Source organism: Bidens hawaiensis, unplaced genomic scaffold (genome assembly GCF_021521415.1).
Source record: "Bidens hawaiensis isolate Kalapana, Puna unplaced genomic scaffold, B.hawaiensis_p1.1 tig00024498_1, whole genome shotgun sequence".
In the NCBI taxonomy this organism is placed as follows: Eukaryota; Viridiplantae; Streptophyta; class Magnoliopsida; order Asterales; family Asteraceae; genus Bidens; species Bidens hawaiensis.
The window spans coordinates 82899-100075 of NW_027505045.1; the positions used below are offsets into that span (position 1 = coordinate 82899).

A 17177-nucleotide genomic window follows, 5' to 3' on the forward strand; every position below is an offset into this window, starting at 1 on the left:
AAGAATTCAAGCATTGTTTCTTCTATTACAAAACTACAATTCGTATATGGACTTGTGTGCTACTTTTATTACTTGCACATATATTACTTGCACGATTGGGAAGCCTCATTATGTATGATCATACGCCCCCCTTTGCACTCCGGTCCATTTGCATCGAGTGGAAAAGGGCCTCATTATCCAAGTACGTTGGTTGTTACAAATTGGAAAGGACCTTACTTGCGCGATTACCCAAGTACGTTGGTTGTTATCAACTGGAAAGGGCTTACTTGCTCGTTTATCACATGTCTATGAATTGTATGGTTTTTATGTACGTATTTAAACTATGGAAACTCACCAGCTATATCTATAGCTGACCTTTATTTTATACATATGTTACAGGTGTATGAAAGTTAGAGATACGATGATGAAAGTTAGAAGACACATAGCATGCTTATAGGATATTCAAAGAAACCTTATTATTTTGTTTATTTATTTGTTACAACTTGTATTATTTGATAAACTTGTGTTACATGAAGATTTAAATGAAATAATGTTATTATGGTCACATAATAGTGTCACGTGTGTTTGAGCAATCTGTACGTCAGACTCAGGCATTTCCGCTTTAGCCGGGGTGTTACAGAGCAAGCCATTGAAGTTCAAGAACGACCAGTCTTCTCGATACAGGTTCATGCCAGGTAAGTTTAAATTTTGGTGGCCTGACCCGTTAAAGATTTTTAAATCATTTTTCAATTCCACCGAGAAAATTTCAATGTTTAACAAGTACCGGGTGGAACTGAACGGGTTGGATAGGGTCCAGATCAAAGAGAAACCTCCTGATTAAATTTAAGTGTGGGGAGGTTCCATGGAGCTTGTATAATTTTCGAGTCACTAACGTAGTCTTTTGTAGTTTTTCTTTGTTTTTGTGTTTTAAGTTTTGTAAGATTTGAGCTAGAAGAGTATCCCCATGAAGTATAATGCAAAATTCAAGTGTAGGGATGGAGCAGCAGGAGCCGTATACTTTTTATTTATTTGCTGCTATTATTCATATTATATATTGTTTAGGGTTGGTCTAGTAAAATACTTTGAATGCTTAACATATATCAAGTTGATAAGATATTTTTAGATATTATTTGTTTTTTTCCGCTTTCGTTCGTGTGTGAGAGAAGGAGATGCCGTTTGCTGAGCACGTTCGGAGTTGGAGGGCGGCTATGGAAGAAGACTTTGGCACCATATTTTCATGCGCATATTACCAGCTAAGTCTTTTCTATTATATATCTTGCTTGTTTATTTTTCTTTTTATTTTTTGTTTTTGGTTTTTAGGCTTTTTGTTTTTTGTATTTCAAATTTCTTTTTATTTGTAGTCCTTATCCTTACATTGAGGAAAATGCAAAATTTAAGTGTGGGGATAGGATACTTCAGTCGTAGTTTAATTATATTAAAAAAAATGAAAAAGTTTTGAAAAATGTCCCTTGATTTTGTTTCTTTTTGCACATAAATGGGAGATGAGGATACTTATCAGGAATCGGTTTTTCAAACTACTAATAATAAGATATAATTAAAGAACACGCACTTCATATGTTTAACTTGCATTTCTAGTTTTGGTGTTTAACACTTCATATGCGTATGGTTTTATAGCTTTAAATCCTATATTCATGGCATGCTCCGAAGTTCGGAGACCATGGGTCTGTATGCAGTTATTCATCTGGGTATTCATATTTCCTAAGTGGATTTATGGATATTTCAAAAAAGCCTAAACAGAGCAAACCCGTAGTTTATCTGCGAAATTATAAGTCATTAAACATGATCACAAAGTGCTTTAAAAGTACAAATGGCTGGGGTGTTGCTTGATAACGGGGGTATGTCATGTAGTGGGGAACACTAGCTAGTTAGTTGAATAATTGAACCTTAATTATATCTAATGGCTGCTTGGTCGACTTTGATGCTTAAACTTAGGTGGATAAACGGTATCATTGATCGTCTTATGAGGTTTAAGTCAAGTTAGGGTGGTTTGACCTAGTAAAATCTAAAATAAAACGGGTCTTGACTGTCGGTTCCACTAGTTATATACAAAATAATAATAATAATAATAATAAATAGTTGGATGTTACTTGTCCCGGTAAAGACAAAGCCATGGCTTTAGGTGGACAACAATATCAGTGATCGCAGTTTTTGCGTTGTTCTAAATTTTATGATAATCTAATATGTTTTTAAGACCGTTTTTCTCCGATTCTGATCCCGTTGCAATTAGAGTTTTTCAGGGACGAAAAAAGATAAGTGTGGGGATATTTGATATAAGGCTAAATATATATAAATCCTTTGTATATTTAATATAATATTTTATTGGTTTTCATTCGGTTTTAATTAGAATTTGTATATTACTAATTTATTTGAATATGTTAGGTTCCCGGTTTCAATCATGTCGACAAGAGGGCAAAAAATAAGCGAAAACAAGAAAAATGAGAGAATCTTCTAGAATATTAAGTCTATGGGCTCAGTTTTCTAGAATCTTCTACAAATATTAAGTCTATGGGCTCAGATTTCTAGAATCTTCTACAAATATTAAGTTTATGGGCTCAGATTTCCAGAATCTTCTACTAATTTTAAATTTATGGGCCTTGAAAGTCTATATAAACACTCATAAACTTAACCCTAATCATAACCTGAATACCGTAGCTGACTTGGACGAATTTGGGAGCTCAAGAGGAGATCTTTTGGAGGGTTTGAAGGCACGGAATCAGCCGGTAGTGTGCTTATCATTCAAGGACGAAGACCACGGGTTTTATCGCCTTTAATCTTTCGTTCTTATTTATTTTCGCCATAAATTCCTTTATTATTGTTTTGTTTTATTTTATGATGCTAGGCTAAACATTATAGACTGCCTAGGCTTATGATGAACCTATTTTGACGTTGTGATTTGATTTAGGATTTATTTATCGTTATGGTTTTATGATTTAATAAAAGGTTTAATTAAATTAAATTGATGCATATTTAGGATTGTTTGATTGAATATTATTATTCCATAGTTGCCTTGATTATTGTTTTTCATTATGATAGGTTGCTATTAGGTCAATTACTTTGTGTTCTTGATTATTTTATGATTGATTTGCAATAAGATGATAGGAATAATAAATATTATTAAATAAACCTAACTGTGCTGCTAACCTAAAATCTGTAAAGTGCTAGGTTATTGATAGATCTTTATTACTTGATCTTGCTAGATGTAGTTCTTCGTAAGGAATCCGTCTAGGTTTGATTATTTAATTATTGTCTATTGAATCAATTAAATATTTTAAACTGCCTTTGATTTTCGTGCTGTATGGTAGGATTTTGTATAAAGGAACTAAGTCATAAATAATTAAGTGACCGTAAGGAAACTTGATTTTTAATACTGGTGTGCGTTAAAACTTATTAGAAACCCATAGGTGTCTTTTGAGAAGGGTCAGGGATCCTGTTCGGGTTTTCTCTTATTTGTCTATTTTACGATCCCAGTCCATAACTAAATATTTTGCCGGTTAATTAACAACTGAAATTTAGGGGATTCTAGCCTAGGTTGTTTTCTCATCATCATCTGATTTAATCAAACTTTTGTTTTCGTTTATTTTACTTGTTTTTCTTAATTAGTTTTAATTTAGTATTTTAAACAAAACCCCCTTTAAACAAACAAATAGTCGTGTCAGTATTAGTTGAGTCTAATTAGCTAGTTGACGTAATTTAAAGAGTCATGTGGGTTCGATATCCGGACTTACTTAGCTGTACTAGAGTCGATCGGTTCACTTGCCAGTTAGTAGTTTTAGTTAAGTTAAGAGTATAGAATTTATTATTTAGTGTTTAGATTAGCGTGTTTTTGTATACCTACTTTTAGCACATTATGGCACAACTTCCGTGTGACTTAACTTGCTAATGCCACATATCTTTGGAGTGCTTAACTTGCGGATGACCGAACATTAGTATGGTCTCAATTTCGCATAATTTTTACTGAACTTAGAATTTTTACATACATTAAAACTTTCATATGTAATACAAAATTCTTTATTTCGATGACATATTTAATAAATTTTTTAGAACGACAACTTTTTTGTATTTAGACTACCGCACTCTTTAAATTTGGAGAGTCTCGATGCCCTACTCTGGCCAGACTATGTCTTAACCGGTCTCACGTAGGCTTCGGAGTTTGGCTTGTGCGTTCCTCCGTGAAACCATACCGCCGACTGCCATTTTTACAGTCGTTGTGACACCACAAGAGCAAAACACTCTTACGTAACACACGGTGGAACGAAATCCCGCATGGGCTCACGATTTGAACTGACAACCTTTGAACAAGGCCTAGCTCAAATCCTTCATTGTCAATATCTACCCAAAAATGACACAAATGGAATTCGAACTTGAGTCTCTACTGAATAACCCAACCCACCTACAACGTTATATATTATTTATTTGACTTTAAGTTTAAATAATATCACTTTATGAAATTATGAGTGTTGTGAAAACAATATAAACTCAATGAAACATATGACGGATATTTAGCCTAATTTTTATAAGTATTTCATTTATTGTCCAAATGTGTTATGCTACATTTATATGCTTTACTTACTATGCTCATAATAGGTGAGCTTTGGTCAAAGCCAAAGCGATGCCAAAGTTCATGTAGAATATTAAATCAATCTATTATGTATGGTCATAATATATGAATTTGGTCAAATCCAAAACAAAGCTAAATTTAATGTGAAACATCAAGACACTATTAATTATCAACGTTAAGAGATCAAAAGTGTATGCCTCGAAATTTGGGCATGTGATTATTTATTCATATTGACCAAAATAAATATATTGCTTAACTTATTATTATAAACAACTAGTGTTTTACCCGGTGTGTTGCGCCGGGCAATGTGGTAAAACCCGGGCTTTGATAAACCCGAAAGCTGTCGGTTCTGGGCGTTAGGCGGCAAGTCGACGCAAATTTTTCTACTTTTGGTTAAGTGCGTTATGATACAAGAACTAAAAACGTATATAAAATAAAAACATATAAAATTTGAAGTGGAAAATTGAGTGGCGTCAGTCAGTAAAACTTAGGCGGTGGGAAGATCGAGTGTTGTCGATTTTGAAAGTTGAGGCGGTGAGACTAAACAAATTCGGTCTATTTCTGTCACATTGGTTACAGTATCGGAACTAAAACAAAAACAAAATTGGCATTCAGTAGTTTTTCGTTACATTCGTTAAGGTATCAAAATTAAAAAAAAAATACATTGAGTCTATTCGAATATGGTCGGTTTTCGTCATGTTCTTTACGATACCGGAACTAAAACAAAAAAATGGCATTCGGTCAATTTTCATTACGGTACCGGAAGAAAAAAAAAGCAAGATGTTGTGAAACGTCCCCAGCATTTAGACTCGGGTGTTGGTAAAACCCAAGTGTTACGATGACGAGTAGACGTGAATTCGGAAATTATCGGTTAGTTACGATGGTTACGATATAGAAACCGTCGGAAAAGCTTGAGCGTTAAAACCAAAAAAATAAATATGTCAAGTTAACATATAAAAAATTAAATTTTCGACGTTTCTTTGTTCGGTTAGCCAAGCAGTGGTAAAACCTAAGCGTTGTCAATCCCGGACATTGAAGCGGTAGCTCGACACAAGTTTGGTCGGTTTCGATTACTTTCTTATTGGTACCGGAGCTAAAAATGGAAAAAAAATATTAAAAAATTAGATGGACCAATGGGATGGCGTTTTTGGTAAAATTGGGCGTTGATAAAACCCGAGTGTTGTTGGTCCCGACCGTTGAGGCTGTAAGTCTAAGCGAATTCTTTTGATTTTCGTCATGTTCATCAAAGTACTGGAACCTGAAAAACAAAAACATATAAAAATTTAAGGACTAATACGATGCCACCAAGTAGTCCAATCTTTGTGACACCAAACTTTTTAATTATTATATATAACAATTAATACTCTATGTGACCCAAGTGTGAAGCTTTTTGGTGGCCTAACCCAGGATGGCCCCTCCAATGTTTTTTTTTTTTTGTTTAGTAGTATAATTTTCTGTGTATTCGTTTGACAAATTTTATCCCTAAAGTAAATTTACATGTTCTGTCTGATTCTTAAATGTGGTACGACCAGTGAATCAGTGGGGCGACAGGCCTTTGTTGTTCAGTCCACTTTTATAAACATGCCAATAGAGCATGTGGTTGCGGTTAGAAAGGAACATGTCAACTTTGTATTAACTAATTTTGCCTGACGGGCTATAAATGGGCGGTAAGTGGGCCATCGACGTTTCATAAAGCTATTAAACAGTTTCTATGAGATAGTAGTGTAATAATATGAACAATTTTTTATGCTTAATATGGTAAAAGTCATTATCTAAATTTATTATATTTTAATAATAATTATAGCACATCTCATGGATAATTTGATTTTTGGAAGGCAATAAGATTTCAAGTCTAAATCTCAATTGTATTGATTGTTAATGTTGTGTTGGTATAATTACTTATTACAAATAACCCCTATTTATAACAATACAATTTCTTATTAGAGAAGAATAGAAGAAAACTAAATCAAAAATCCTCTAGGTTTGTATGTACGACAACTAAGTCCCCGCACTTATGCAAGATTACACCAACAATCATCCCCCCCACCCCCCATCCCCCAAATCTTGTGACACCGATGAAACTTCGCATCTCGTTAAACTTCAACCGTGTCAACGATTTTGTAAGGATATCTGCTCTATGTAAACCTCCACTAATATTCTCTGCCTTGATTTGTTCTCTCTCGATGCACTCCCGAATGAAATGGTACCGCGTGTTGATGTGTTTACTTTTCCCGTGAAAAGCAGGGTGGGTTCTTCATTAAGGCAATAGTTGATGAATTATCCACCTTCAACATCACAATCTCCTCCTTTACTCCTGTCATCTCTGACAGCAAACCCCAAAGCCATAAGGCTTGAAATGCAGCTGATGTAGCTGCCATAAATTCAACCTCACACGATGATAACGCCACCGTTCCTTGTTTCTGAGATTCCCATGATATCGGTGATGCACCATAGTAGAAAATCAGACCTGACCATCATCCATATCCACCGCATGACTACTATCACTATACCCGTGCAACATACTATTTCCGCTTCTCGAGTAAGTAATACCAAAGTCTAGTGAACATCTTAGATATCAGAGAATATATTTAACAACTTGAGCATGAGCTTGAATATATTTAACCAACCGAGTGGCTAAAATCGGGTCCCGTATGAGTTAAATGCCGCAAGCCTCCGATAATTTTTCTATAACCGATCGGATCTACCTTCAGATTCTCATCTTCTTTAGACAACTTTAAGCCCGGTTCCATCAGAAATTGAGTCGAGTTGCATTCCCAAATATTTTCTTCTTCTAGGATATTCGTTGCATAATCGCTTTGCTTTATTGTTATCCCATGATCACTTTGTTTAACTTCGATCCCGAGATAGTAATGCGACATCTCGAGGTCACTCATCTCGAACCTTTACTCCATTTGTCTTTTGAAATGTGATATCTCTTGTACGTTTGTGCCCGTTACTATCAAATCATCCACATAAACTCCAATGAGTAGTAGTGTTTGACTGGAACACCATTTGTAAACTGTTTGTTCTTGCTTCTATCGAGTGAAACCGAGTTACTTTAACAACACATCTAGTTTAGTATTCCACGCCCTTGGTGGTTGGTGTAGACCGTACAACGCTTTAGCCAACTTGTACACTTTCCTTTCTTGGCCTTTCTTAACAAACCCATCCGATTGAAATACATACACTTCTTCTTATAAATCACCATGAATAAACGCGGATTTCACATCCAAGTGATAAACTTCCCAACCTCGATTTGGTGCTAAAGCGAGTAAAAGTCGAACAATTTCGATTCTCGCCACTGTTGCGAACACCACTTCGAAGTTAATCCAATATTTCTGAACGTAACCTTTAGCTACAATCGGGCCTTGTACTTGGTTATTTTCCTAGTTTCATCTCTTTTGATTTTGTAAACCCACTTTAAACCTATCGGTTTTACTTTGGGTGGTGCTTCGACTAACCGCCAGGTCTTGTTTCTTTCAATCAACTCGATCTCGGCTTCCATAGCCTTTCTCCAATGTATTTCATTATTCGCTTCTCAAAAATTTGTCAGTTCGTCGTAGACTAATAATATGAGATCTACCTCGTCGATTGACGGGTCTTGCTTGGCGGGTGTCGGTATACCTTCAACCAGAAAATTGCTACATTTCTTGGGGAAAACCGTGTTTTGAGTAGTTCGACGTAGGTGGGTAACTTGTAATGATTCCTCGTTTAGGTTAGTGTCGGGCCTAGTCGGGCTTACGGTTAGCTGCCACCTTCTGAACTTAATGACTCGCTTATGTCTCTTATTTGAACCAACTCAGCAGTATCATGTAGGTCTACGGACTTGATGTCAAACCAGGCTGTCACCTGCCTCCGTTCGGGTTCAATATCGTACCTAATAATAAACCGCGCTTACCTTTTACACTCGTCAAATTTGGCATCCCGCGTAACGTGTACTCGCCTTTTGGTTGGATCAAACATACGGTGGGCTTTTGTTCTAGGTTGAGCGCCTAAGTGAATCAACACAATGCTTCGGTAGTCCAATTTCTTTTGTCCGGTACCAAGGACTTTTACATACCACGTGCATCCGAACACTTTAACGTGTGAACTATTAGGTTTTCTTCCTTTAAAATGCTCGTACGGATTCGAATCCTCCAAAGATTTTGTTGGTGACCGATTTAGTAAATAAACCGAGTGATGAACCGCTTCTCCCCATAGATTTTGTGGTAGTGACATCGCATTTAACAAACATCGAGTTGTACCAAGTATGGTTTGGTTTCTTCTTTCAACCACCCCGTTTTGATGTGGGGTGTATGGGGCCGTAAAATGATGTGCAACACCTATACTTGACAAGTAATCTTCAAACACATTGTAAACTCACCCCCATTGTCGGCTCGTATGGTTTTGAGTTTCTTGCCCTTTTCCTTTTCCACCCTTTTCATGAAATCTATGAGTAAACCCGAAACTTGGTTTTTCATCTTTATCGTGACAACCCACATATAGCGGGTGTAACTTCAACAACAAGTAAAAGGTACCGGTTTCCACCGTGTATCTCTGGAGTAATCGCACCACAAACGTCGGCATAAACGAGCTCGAGCGGTACCATTGCACGTTAATTGGATTCTTTCAGGATATCCGATCTTGTTTGTTTGCCTAGCATGCATACATCACAAATTTGCATCAGGTGTTCGATTCTTGTAACTCCAAAAGCATTGAAATTCAACTCCTCCAATCGAGCATGATATATCCATGAAAGATTATGCAAATTAACTTATAATCAAACCGGAGAAACAACCACTAAATTAATTTTATAAACTCAGTTAAAGGATCGTGGTACCTTGATTGGAAGCCTTCCATCTTGTTCGAATATCCATAAGATACCATCTTGGATCCCGATCATGCATCCTCCTTCGTCTAATTGCCCGAGACTTATAATATTATTTTTGAGACATGGAATAAAATAAAGATCAATAAAGGCTCGTTATTCTCTCCTTTGACCTTCTACTACTGTCATGCCCTGACCATTTATTTCAACACATGAACCATCGCCAAAACTTACTTTATCGGTCATGTTGCGATCAAGGTTGGAAAACCATTATGGATTTCCCGTCATGTGGTTACTCGCCTCGTTATCAGGAATCCATGTTCTTTTATCACATGGGGTTGAAGCATATTGCTTTTGGATAAACCGGGTCTTCTTTGAGAAAAACGACATCTTCCTTACTCCGAGCTACCATAATCATGTTTAGAACCGGTCCGCTATCTTGTGCGAGTTTACTTTGAATGTTATTCTCCTTCCTTCGGTTAGGACATGACGTGGCCAAGTGTCCTAGCTCGTCAAACCGATAGCATTTAATCTTTGGCCAATCCTTCTTCACTCGGGGTTCTTTCTTTTCTCGATCCATAACCTTACATTTTCCCTTGTTCTTTAGACTTGATTCGGTTCCCATCTTGCTCTTCCATGACGCTTTTCTCGATTGCTTTTAGTTTTCCATTCTTTGTACGTATATAGGAGTTGTTCTTGCTTACCGGAGCCTTAGGTGATTTTCATTTGAAGCTAAACATTTTTATTTAACCACTTTGAGATTTTTTTAACAACATTTGATACTACTCCCAATACTCGAGTAAACCTTTCTAAGACAAGATGTTAATTAACTATCCGTACTGATTTTGACCCTTTAGACATGACTCAACCATAAACACCATTAAGAAAGATACACATCACTGCTGAAAAATTCCTACCGAGTTAGATTTTGAACCTCCCGAGCTTGCGGTCCTCCTTTGAGTTTGGGTTCAATTGAATGAATCTGTCAAGTCAAGGTCAATGTACATAGTAGCAAGGAAGGTGCATCGTCTCTTTCACGTTCTCCGGCTCGGGAGCCAAAAGATCCTAAGTACATCTTAACCACACCATGATACTATTTGACCAAAAGTCCAATTGCATGGAGATAAGGAAAGACCGCATAATTCATTAATAGGTAAATTAATAGATCGTAATTGCCACCTATACATTTGATCAGTACGTAGTAATCGTACCAATTTCTCATAGCCACCACAACTTAATTTAAATAATCTACCTATTCTAATAAAGTAAAATAATTGTGGACAATTGCCATCTTTTGGTTAATTCTCACAATTATTTTCCCTCCAAAACTAGCATCTTAATTGACCCTAATATATGTAATAGATCAATAATTATTCACTTTCCTTTTATACACTATTTATATTATATCTATACATTTTTATAAAAATAAATATAAAATTTTATTTTATGGTATATTCCAAAATACTTGGTGAATTCTAAAAATCAACAACAAACAATGTTTCCCAAATATTGAAAAGAATATAATTTCAAACATTATCATTAACGTATTATACTATGTATATTATAAAAGATTGTAAAAAAAATAAAACTCGAATATGCTTTCATTTTACAAAGTAATTTTTTTAAAAATTAAGTCGATCCATTTTTTTTAAATCAATCAATTTATCTATTATCTATTATTATTATTATTATAAATTGTCATATAAATTTATAAATTATAAATATATGCTCTAAATCTATCTATTTATTTTTGGTTAATTTAGTAAACTATATATATGTTATAATGCAAGGATAGTATATACCAATCACTTTTAGACATAACAAAGTTTATCATATTTAATTTCTTAGTTTTTATCAAGGATTGTTTTGAGTTTTTTGTGGAACTTAAATTTGATTTTTATGGGTCAAATTTGGTAAATAGAGTATTTGGTACAAGTTAACTACATTTAGATCAAAATTTGTTACGAATCAAAAATGGGAAATCTGAGTATTTTTAAAAGTTTGAGAATGCAAATAGATTTATCATCAAATTTGTTACGGGTTCAAAATGTTGGCTTGAAAATTTCAAACAAATGAAAGTTAAAATTTTAAACATGAGTCGGGTTTCAAAATTATTTTCAATGGCGTTTTTGGAAGTAATCAAAAGATTAGGAATTTGGCAAATTGACTATTTTTTCCTCGACTATTAAAATTTAAGAAAAAATTGCGAACACTTTTGACATGTCACCCCTAAACCTATCAATGCTTCTAACATTTATTAAATTTGAAATATTTGTGTAAACATTAATTTTTCCTTCAATGGTGATCAGAACGTTATATGGGAAGCATTTCATACAAAACTATGCTCAAATGAAGCAAAATATTCACAAAATTGAATTGGTTAACATGTTATGTTTTATGTTGTCATTATGACAAACTCGAGAAGCCCCTGAAACTAATCAAAATCTTTTTCATGGTGTAGCTCAGAAAAACATAGTTCTTGAAAAACATTCGTCGTTATAATTTAATATTCTCCTTTCCTTTGATGGGTAGTAAAATGATAAATATATCAATAAAGGTAATACTTATTCTGTATTTAGGCTGAGTGGTTAGAACTACTGTTGTATGAGAAGTCTTATTCTTGAAATTGATTAATAACCAAAATTCTTTCAATTATACATATATGACATTGGGAATGAATTTTTCAATAGAAAAAGTGTTCTCGGGTACGTTTCTGTACGTGCTTTTTTTGTTAAGTTCATTTAAAAAAAGCATTTTGTAATATAAATAAAATTAATTTATGTACACATAGTCTAGATACAAATATAGATGTAATACATTTCTTCATATACGTCATGTAATTATTTATTTTACTTGTAATTTTATAATTTGGATCATCTCGTGTGTGACACGTACTTTAAAACTAATATGTTTATAAATAACGATAGTGATGGGATGTCTTGAAGCGCCCACGTAGCTTCTAATTTATTTTACAGTGTATGTTGTCCAAATATAATTTTTAAACAGTTAAATACACACTTTTTTATTCCATTACCTGGTTTGAGACTAAGTTTTCATCAAAAAAAGCTCTCTATAGGCTCACCCTAAGTGGCTCTAAAAGATACTAATACGTCAAGAAAAACTTTTTTTAAGAAGAAATTGGTATTAATCATTAAGAGAAACACGCCGTCATCAAACTAATTTAAAAAAAAAATAACGCATATTAATTAATAATAGAGAAAAACTGTACAATCTTTTATTATTATATAATAACGGTCATAAAAATTATAAAAAGGTGTTGTACTGGTACATGTTCTGTGCCCTATTTCCCCATTACGTATCGTACATTTGTACTCACCTTTCTATATATATCATATCATCTGGCCAAATCAGGATACATTGTGACAATGGAGACCTGGTTCATTATTGTTGCATCTGTCGGCCTCGCAACCATTACCGGTTCCATCCTGTTCCGCAGGAGACACGGCAGTAAGCTACCCCCAGGACCATCGTTATTCTTCTCCCACCTCTTAGTACTAACAAACCCCCTCCTAGGTCTCCAGCTCGTTGTCAAAGATCTCGTGTCAAAATACGGACCTGTTTTTACTCTTTCCATCGGTACTCATACTTTCGTATTCGTCGGCAGTCGTTCTCTTTCCCACCAAATGCTCATCAAGAAAGGCACCAACTTCTCTGACCGCCCGAAAAACATGAGATTAGGCGGCATTGGTTCAGCCCCTTACGGCTCTACCTGGCGGCTATTCCGTCACAACCTTGTCGCTAATGTGTTGCATCCCTCCAACGTCAAGTCCTGCTCCTGGGCTCGCAAATGGGTCCTTAGTGTCATGATTGATAAGCTCCAAGAGCAACAGGAGGCTGAGGGAAAAGTTAAGGTGGCTGAACATATCCACTCAGCCATGCTACGTTTGTCATTACTGATGTGCTTTGGGGAGAAGGTTGACGATCACCGAATTAATGATATCACGCGTTTAGAAGATGGTTTCTTCTCATTGGTCAGCTCCTTGAGTTTTAATGCGTTCTATGTGTCCCGATGGTTGGCGAAAATATTGTTTACAAACCAATGGAAGAAGTTCGTTCAATTGCGCCATGATCAGAGGCAACTACTAATTTCTCTAATAAAATCTAGAACAGGAGCTGCTACATCAGAAATTCAACCGTTAAGAGACAACGAGCAAATAGTGGCGTACGTCGACACACTTCTGACACTACAAGTTCCGGATGCTAATGGAAAAGTTGGAAAAGTCTCCCAACGGGAGATGGTAAGCTTGTGTAACGAGTTCCTTGTCGTTGGCGCAGAGCCCACTTCCACTACTCTACAATGGATCATGGCTAATCTCGTGAAGCATCCTTCTATTCAGCGTAAGCTCTATGATGAAATCGTTGCAGTCGTTGGATCACCACCGCCGCCACCGCCACCAGGGGTTGAACTAGAATCAGTTATAAATGAAGAGAACCTACAGAAAATTCCATATCTGAAAGCAGTGGTTTTAGAAGGACTGAGGAGACATCCACCGGGGCATCTGGGGTTGCCTCATAGGGTTAGTGAGGAGGTAGAGCTACAAGGCTACAAGATCCCAAAGGGTGCAACCGTCAATTTCATGGTGGCTGAGATGGGGTGGGACCCAGAGGTCTGGGATGATCCTATGGAGTTCAAGCCTGAGAGGTTTCTGTCAAATGCTGGTAGTGCTTGTGTGTTTGATATAACCGGAAGCAAGGGGATCAAGATGATGCCTTTTGGTGTCGGAAGAAGGCTATGTCCTGGTGTAGACTTGGCTTTGCTTCATTTGGAATATTTTGTTGCCAATTTGATTTGGTACTTTCATTGGAGTCAACCTCACGGTTATCAGGTTGATTTTAAAGAGAAGGTCAAGTTCAGCGTGGTTATGAAGAACCCTCCACAAACTAAAATCTTTTCAAGAACCAAAGCGACAACCACTTGAATCACTCTAGTATGAAACAATTTATTTATAATTTAGTACCGGGTTTGCATTTGCAGTTTTATAAGTGTTAGTTACATCTGTTATTAGGTTAATACTGGTGCTTAACTACTATGTTCACGCATTATAATTTTCTATTTCTAGAGTAGCTTAGGTTTGGAAGAAGTTTAGCCTACCTTTGGTTTCCTTTAATTGGTATATCTTCAAGTAGTCATAACTCACAATACTCTTTTAGAAACTGAAATTCCACAACCGGGCGTTTTGTTTTGTGGCACAATAATGGGGCTTTTGGGTGCCAACCCCACAAAAAAGGATCTAAGCTTCTCACATATGTACGCCTAACCATCCGAGAATCACTTGTATCTATGCAACTGCTTAAGGCTATACGAATTCGTTTAGCGTCCAACATGCTGCTAGATGAAAACATATGGATTGTCTAGCACTTTACCAATCATAGTGAGAAATATACGACTCATATAAAAATTTATACGATTTGTCTGTTTTTATAACTTTTTCTAATTATAAATTTCAATAATTTTCTATAATTAAATCTTTTGTAAAATTAAACAGTTGATCGAATATGAGTGGTGTAAATGAATAGTGAACAACATTCTTTTGATTAGCGACTATATATTTCTTTACAACCAAATAATGAAAATGAATTGAAAACTTTCAAGTGAACAGGTCTATTGTCGCTTGAGAATTTAATACACTAAACAACCAAAATAAGTATAGCCCAAACAGGTAAAAGTAAGAAAAGTAAACAGTAGGGAAGAAAGTATAATAAATAGTTCTTAACGAGCAATGTATAGTTTTTAATAATTAATTGACAATTAAAATACATAGTTTTTACCTCAAAATGTACAAAAGGATGCGTGGTTTTAAGTCCACAATAAAGAGGCAAAATACATAGGTTTTAAATCAAAGGGCCCAAAAAAATATGTCGTCAAACTAGGCCTAGGGATCTGGATCTAACCGTGGCTCCTTGTCTAAATACTGGCGTGGAGATGGCAAGGGAGGAGACTCGATATCAGGAGCTCGTACGCGTAGAATCTCTATCTGAATCTAGTCCTGTATCTAGTCATGTATCTGGTTAATACACTAGCACGAATGCTAGAACATGTCATCGGCTCATGCAGGGACTCTTGTAGCTCTTATAGTGTGTTTATCTCAAAATGTCCAAAAGGACTCATGCTGTTGTTTAGGTGAAAATTGTGGTGCCTACTGCTTTGGAACCAGCTAGACGACTCCCCTTTCCATATAGATTTAAAACCGCGAACTGGAAATCCGCAACAATACCAATGCCCATGCCCAGAACAGTCTGATAACCTAACATCCTAGGGACATAATCCTGGCTGATATAATCATATCACGGATAATGGTGTAACACCATGAAAATACCCCCATTTGATTTTGGGCTATAAACGTCAGTTCTGAAAGATAGAGGGTTAAAAATGAAAATTCTGATTTTTAAGTTCTTCGCGCGACGCAAAGAACTCAACATATTTACTTCGCGCTACGCGAAGTTACAGGATCAGAAACCGAGGCAGAAATGGTTCGCGCGACGCAAAGTAATTCTTCGCGCTATGTGAAACTACGTTAAGTAACTGGATACACGTGTCTAACCATGTGTCAACACGTGGCACGATATTACAGGCCACGTGGCATAATCAGATAAGTTGCTGCTTCACGCGATGCGAAGGGACACTAACTTAGTCCTTCATGCGAGTCGAAGTAGTCAAATTTCACTTATAAAGGGGGAGCTACGGGTTTGAACCAAAATCATCCCAAAACAACTTAATTTATACACACTTAATCTAGAAATCTATGCCCTAAGCTTCCCGGCCTTCTGACGGCTTGTTTTCTCGAAGTTTTGTGCAAGAAACGAAGTTCCGAAGCTCTGTTAACATCCAACCATGTTATTTAGCGGACCCACACGACGAGTTGCTGATCTTTTCTTGTTCTCCTTCTCGAGTGATTGTTTAAGGTAGGAATTATGTTTAAGTTACTTCAATATATATAGTTATAGTAGTTTAAGACCTAGTCAAAATTATAGTCGTTAATCTCGAAAGTTTTCTAACTAATCTTTTTATAAAAGTAATGATGTTACTTTCACAAGAAGTAATACCATCAAAACAATATATTTTGACGGGCATGTAGTAACTGGAAGGGAAGTATCATTAGTAGAAGTTTGTTGCCTAAGGAAAGTAATTTGTGTAAAACCCAACCAACCGCGGGACCCTTTTACTCACCTAGAGAAACTTACCAACATGATAGAACCTATTAGGCCAAAACATGTCGTTCCAATCGTCATATATAAATACAAGTCTATTTTAAAAAACGACTATAACTTTATCAAGGTTAAATTAGACCTAAGGTCTGCAGATTTATCAAGAAACACCATTAAGGTATTTATGTATACCTATTTCAAATATCGGTTAACAGCATACAGATAGGAAAGGTTTTCAAACGATACCGAACTGACAATCACAGGTGAATACATTAAACCTTCTACAGACCGTCAGTTTTTACTCTTGTAGTAAACAAGTTGTTTATTGCAAAGAGTCTGATAAATATTTGCATGAGATTACAAATATCTAAAATTGTTACAATACAAAATATAAAATAAAATGAAACTCATACCGATTGCACATGTGTTTGGATCAATTCATAACTGACCAAGCAAGCATGCAATCTGATTCAGTCATAACCAGTTCTCCAATTAAGGTTTCATAGCTCGGGGAATGCTGTCTCCAAACAGGGGCTATATAACTTGGGGGACTCTTGAATTGTGTGTGTAGAGCAGTGGTACAAATCCCAGGAATGACCGATATTCCTGTTGAGATTGTAAAACAGAAAACTATGTTTGTATTTA

At 35.8% G+C, this 17177-nt stretch overlaps 1 pseudogene; it reads left to right on the forward strand.

Moving 5' to 3' along the window:
* The first annotated feature begins 12715 nt into the window (after positions 1 to 12715).
* Positions 12716 to 14305, forward strand: LOC143610161 (cytochrome P450 89A2 pseudogene; annotated as a pseudogene).
* Positions 14306 to 17177: the final 2872 nt, after the last annotated feature.